The sequence below is a fragment of the Saccopteryx leptura genome, chromosome 5, assembly GCF_036850995.1.
Source record: "Saccopteryx leptura isolate mSacLep1 chromosome 5, mSacLep1_pri_phased_curated, whole genome shotgun sequence".
Taxonomy (NCBI): Eukaryota; Metazoa; Chordata; class Mammalia; order Chiroptera; family Emballonuridae; genus Saccopteryx; species Saccopteryx leptura.
The window spans coordinates 178,406,268-178,412,952 of NC_089507.1; positions in this window are offsets into that span (position 1 = coordinate 178,406,268).

Consider the following 6,685-nt stretch of genomic DNA (forward strand, 5'->3'; position numbering starts at 1 on the left):
TCTGCTTCTCCACCCCTCCCCCTCTCCTTCCTCTCTGTCTCTCTCTTCCCCTCCTGCAGCCAAGGCTCCATTGGAGCAAAGTTGGCCCGGGCACTGAAGATGGCTCTATGGCCTCTGCCTCAGGCGCTAGAATGGCTCTGGTTGCAACAGAGCAACATCCCAGATGAGCAGAGCATCGCCCCCTGGTGGGCATGCCACGTGGATTCCGGTCAGGCACATGCAGGAGTCTGACTGCCTCCCCATTTCCAACTTCAAAAAGAAAAATACAAAAAAAAAAAAAAAAAAGATTTAGTAAACTCAGCAGGTTCCGGCACGCATGTGTTAAGTTTTTTCCTTCTTGTGTTTATGGGAAACATGAGCCTGATGTATCCTAGTGATTTCTTCAATGTTTGGGCATATATTTGAAAGGCAAACTCTCATGCCTTGGTAAATACATTGAAGAATTCCTCTCTTTTTACTCTTAATTGTGTTGAGGGTAGAAAATCCTAATTCACATAAATAGGATGTTTAAAATTGTAGTAAAATGTTCAAAGTTTTTTTAGATATTGTCACATATTCTTCTTTTATAGAAATCCAAAAGGCTTCAAGAGACAATGCCTTATGTTTAATCATCAATCCATGATCAGTGGATATAGCTGCCAGTTCTTCTTCTTCTGTTAATGTTAAACCGAAATCACTTGAAGTTTCCATGAATGAGTTTCTAATCCAGTCCTATTGTTCAGTGTTAAGTGATGGAAAATAAGAACCCAATTTTTCCTCTAAACTTATTAAATGTTCAACTATTATTGGAAGTGTTTCATTTATGCAAGTGTTATTTACCAATGGAAACATTTCCAAATTACCTTCAACAGCTTTTCTTTTCCAAATCTGTAGTTTTCTCTGAAATGCTTTTATTTTATCAGTGGATGTGAGAATATTTTCTTCTTTCCCTTGCATGCTAGTATTCAAAATATTGACCTGCTGAAATATATCGGCCAAATACTGTAACCTGGCAATCCAAAGTTCACACCAAAGGAGGTTACAAAAATGTAACTGTTTCATCTCTTCAAAAAACGCAAAAAGTTCTTGTCTCAGCTCGTGTGCACCAGTAAATATTTTTCCCCTTGACAATCACCTCATCTCAGTATGTAAAAGCGGCCGTCTGTGTTGTGAATCCATATCAATACAAAGCTTTTCGAATAAATGTGATTTGACAGGTCTTGTTTTAATAAAGTTTACCATCTGAATGACTTGATCTAAAACTTCTCTTAATTTTTCTCCCAATGTTTTTGCCATCAAGGCCTCCCTACAAAGAAAGCAGTGAGTTATGATAACATTCTCATTTTGTTTTTTTACAAATGATGTAAGACCCTTAACACAGCCTGCCATGGAAGGGGCCATCTGTACAAATGCCTACACACGACTTCCATGTTAGCTGCCATTTATCAAGATAGTTATTCAATATGTCAAAAACGTCTTCACCTTTTGTAGACATACCTAATTCTTTGCAAAAAAGAAACTGATTTACTATTTGATCTTCATTAATAAAACGGATGAATGCTGAGAGTTGCGCCGTGTTGGTAATGAATGTTGACTCATCAACTTGCAATGCAAAATTTGAATACTGAAGCTTATTACAGCATACATTTTTCTCGATTTCAGAAGATATTTCTATAATAAGCCTGTGAGCTGTATTGTTGGACAGAGGAATCTTGCTTATTTTCATTCCTGCTTCATTTGCTAGCATTGTCGTGACCATTTTTTTGCATGCAGGCAAAATAAGTGACTCATCTAAAGTATGAGCTTTCATATTTTTTGCTATCAGTTCTGAGACTTGATAAGAAGCGATTTGAGCTTTATCAGAAACAGTCATTATACTTTTAAAAGAATTTGTCACTTTTGTTTGCTGTTCAGACAATCTCTTGAAAAAACAGATTTATCTTGTAAATTAGATTGTATAGTTTTAAAATGTTTACTCAATTTACTAGGAAGCAATGATTCATTTGCCATTTTACATCCTCATACTAAACATAGCGGTAAAGAATGATCTTCACTTCCAGTCCAAGTGAAACCAAAGCTTAAATAACTTTCATTATATTTACAAGTAGGCCACGATTTTGCTTTCTTACTTGCACTTAACATTTGCTCACTTCCAGAATCGGATTCTTCAATATCACGCTTTTTTTTTTAGAAATGTATCCATTTTATTTGGGTGTATTTATCTAAAAATAATATAATGATATGTTAACAGTAAAAGCGGTATTTCCATAATGAAATGGTATAGTAGAGTAACTGTTATTTATTTTTATATCTCGGCACATGCTGCGAACCAGTGCAGCTAGTAATTCCAGGTCCCGAGTGGGAACGGTGCAGAATTAAGAAAATACAGGGTTGGGAGGCCCTGTAATTGCCGCTGGCAAGAACAGAGTGTGCCCAAAAACCACATCTTGCTTTATTTATAGGGCAAAGTGAGGCCATTAGCAAAGCTTAACTTTCACCAAACAAAGGATAGAAGAAACTTGCCTCCCCAGTCTTTCAGGAGAACATGGGGGGTAGTGTAAACAATCCAGCACTGTAGCTTAACAGCCTTTTGCAACCTAATCAGGCAAGTGAGGTGGGGGGTTGGGCAGACTGTCAGCTTACAGCCAATTCCCCACACCTATGTCCCCCCAAAATCTAAATTCCAAAAACCCTGTTGGTTTTTTGGTCCCCAACAGGCGCAAATTTGTCTGGAATACCATAGGGCACACCTGGATATCTTCTAGGGCACACCAATGCACCCTGGAGCACACTTTGAGAACCATTGCCTTAAAACCTGGAAACTCCTCCTTGCCAGGGTAACTGGAGAAAGGTGGCAATGCCATCATCTAGGAAGGAGACAAAGCCACTGAGATTAGAAAACCAAAGCAGAAAATCGGGGTTAAGGATCACTTGAGTGCCCCTTGGTAAATGAGGAAGGAAGTGGAGAGGACTGGGAGGATTCATGGTCCAGGGAGTCCTGTCCCAATGGTGAGACCTCGGTACAATGGTGTTCCAGTAGGGGACCTCAAACTTTATAATACCGTGTTTAAAAACAATAAGAGAAAGGTGAAATTAATTTTAATAATCTATTTTATTTTACCCTGTATATTCAAAACATTATCATTTCATATATAATCAATAGAAAAGCTATTAATGGAATATTTTACTTTTTTTTGTAGGTCTTTAAAATCATGTATATTTTACATTTTCAACATATTTCAATCCAGGAGTTGAACTGTCATCAGAAATACTTGTTCTGTATTTAGATTTCATAAAATTTATACATAAACTATGTGATTAAGAAAGAGATTTGCTTACAAGCTAAGTTTTCAAATAACTGAATGGATCATCAGTTTTCAAATTTAAATTAAAGTTAAAAATTTCATTCATCAGTGGCATTAGTCACATTTCCAGTCCTCACTCAATAGCCCCATAATAATGGCTGCCACCAGGTTGAATGGCCCCAGTCCAGAGGCAAAGAAATGAGCATGTTCTACCCGTTTTTAGAGATTCTTTCTCCTTATCTCCTTTCTAAGAAAGTACTGAGGTGGTTTTGAGAGACAGGTTTCACAAGTCAAACCAACCCAAAGGACTCTTCAAGAAGAAATCTAAATTCCAAGGCTCTCAAGTTGGTCCCTAGGAATCTCCCCAGCAGGCCCCTGCCCAGATATGTGGCTCAGGCACCCAAGGAAGAGCAAGAGCAAATAGTTTAGAAAGTAGGTAGGCCCATAAGAAGGATCTCCCAAAGTTCAACATCAGCTCCAAACATTGTTTCTAAAAGCCCAACAACATAGGCATGTGAGTATAAACACCTGTGTAAAAGTCCCTGAGACTTACAACTCCGTGTCCACAGGTACTACAAATGCATCAAGAGGGCAGAATGTAACATCATGGGAATCAGCATCTACCCACCAGCTGTTTAAACAGGGAGAAATTTCAGAGGCAATTTCATGTCAGCAAAGGCTAATGTGCCACAATACATGAATGTTAAGGAGAATTTTTAGAAAAGGTAAAATTATTATTCTCATGTAAATGTAAAACAAACATTTGTCAAAGATTTTAACTCTTTAACTAATGACAGGACCAATAAGATGTGACAGCCTGTTTAAAGGAGAATTTAAAACGCACAAGGCTGCCCTGGCTGGTTGGCTCAGTGATAGAGTGTCAGCCTGTAGAGTGTTGGCCTGGCGTGCAGGAGTCCCAGGTTCAATTCCTGGCCAGGGCACACAGGAGAAGTGCCCATCTGCTTCTCCACCCCTCCCCCTCTCCTTCCTCTCTGTCTCTCTTCCCCTCCCGCAGCCAAGGCTCCATTGGAGCAAAGTTGGCCTGGTGCTGAGGATGGCTCTATAGCCTCTATAGCCTCTGCCTCAGGCACTAGAATGGCTCTGGTTGCAACAGAGCAACGCCCCAGAGGGGCAGAGCATCGCCCTGGTGGGCATGCCGGGTGGATCCCAGTCAGGCGCATGCGGGAGTCTGTCTGACTGGCTCCTCGTTTCCAACTTCAGAAAAAATACAAATAATAATAATAATAATAATATGCACAAGGCAATCAGGATTACTGAAATGTATTTAGAAATAGTGTAAAGGTTATCAATATCCACAGAGCAGTAATAAATTGCATCTCCTAAACATGCATGAAACATTTATATTTCTATACACAAGAATTATTTTCATTACATCAATTTCTACAGCTTAGAGTTTTGTAAATTAGGTCAAAACAATAAAAGTCAGAGTTAACCTGGAAGGGTGTATGTACCTTATTAGACACCAGTCTTCTTTTCTTTATGGTCATTTCAAAATGTCTCACAATTTTTTTCTGACATGAACTAATGTTGATTTGACTTTTGTTATTTGTGAAGTTTTGATGGCTTTCATAATTTTTATTTTGATTTACTAGTACTATAAACATAGGAAGTTTATGCCTATTTTATCTTTGTGCCTATTTGAGTAATGGTATAATAAAAGCAATTTTGATTTTTTTTAAATTTTTTTTAATTTATTTTTTTATTTTTTATTCATTTTTTAGAGAGGAGAGGAGAGAGAGAGAGAGAGAGAGAGAGAGAGAGAGAGAGGAGAGACAGAGAGAGAGAAGTGGGGGAGGAGCTGGAAGCATCAACTCCCATATGTGCCTTGACCAGGCAAGCCCAGGGTTTCGAACCGGCGACCTCAGCATTTCCCAATTTTGATTTTTAAAAACTACTGTGGATTTAACACACACAAAAAAAACTCTTGACCCCTGCAGGGGCTGGATGCTGTGGGCTTCGAGTTTGCAACCACTGAAAGAAATTATGACCCAGAATCATCATTTCCAGCCACAGATCAAAACTCCACAGTAGCTACATGACAATGGTGATGCATGCCCAGTCAAGGGAAAGGGGGAGGAAATTAGAGAGAACATCCCAGAGGCATAAGCTAGGTCTCTTGGCATACTTATTATTTTATTTTATTTATTTATTTCTCTATTTATATTTTGAGAGAGGTAGGGAGAGAGAGAGAGATAGGAACACAGAGCTGTTCCTGTATGTGCCCTGATCAGGGAATCAGATCATCAACCACCGTGCTCCGGGCCGATGCTCCAACCAAACAGGCTATCCGGCCAGGGCTTAATTTTTTTTTTTTTTTAATTTTTAAAGAGATAGAGAGAGGAAGGGAGAGTATTTATTTATTTTTGTTCCACTCAGTCATACATTTCTTGGTTGCTTCCCTTGTGTGCCCTGACCAGGGTTCGAACCCAGTGGTGGGATTCAGCTGGTTCACACCGGTTGGGCGAACCGATACCTAATTTTTGGTTGAGTTTGGAGAACTGGTTGTTAAAATGGCACTTGTATTCAGGATTCTCTCTAAGGTGGGTGGGTGCTGGGCAGCTGCCCAATGTGGAAATCACAAATTTACATTCCTTGCTCTTTTTAAAAATTATTATTATTATTATTATTATTATTATTTTGCACTTTTCTGAGGTGAGAAGGGTGGGGAGGCAGACAGACAGACGACAGACTTCTGCATGCACCCAACCGGAATCCACCCGGCATGCCCACCAGGGAGGATGCTCGACACTTCTGGGGCGTTGCTTCGCTGCAATTGGAGCCATTCTAGCACCTAAGGCGGAGGCCATGGAGCCATCCTCAGTGCCTGGGCCAACTTTGCTCCAATGGAACCTTGAGGAAGGGGAAGAGAGAGATAGAGAGGAAGAAGAGGGGGAATGGTGGAGAAGCAGATGGGTGCTTCTCCTCTGTGCCCTGGCTGGGAATCAAACCCAGGACCTCCACATGCCTGGCCGACGCTCTACCACTGAGCCAACCAGCCAGGGCCTCCTTACTCTTTGTTAATGTTTATCTTCACAACAACATATTCTAAGCACCCACAGTAATGTTCCTTCTGTCCCTAGGTGAAGAAAATTGTGAGGATGCCAATCAAGAAGCAATACAGAAATACCTTAAATAACAGTTTTATTGTTTTTGTCAGGTATTATTTAATATTTTTCATTAATATTTTTAAACTCTTATAATCTAGTTTTGTGTACCTCTTTTATTGTTCTGACTTAAGTACTAAATGCATGAAATAATAAACTACCTTTCAGTATATCTTTTTTATACTTAAAACAGTCACTAGGGTAGAGAACCAATTGTTAAATTATTTGAATCCCACCACTGATCGAACCCACAACCTTGTCATTTTGGGACAATGC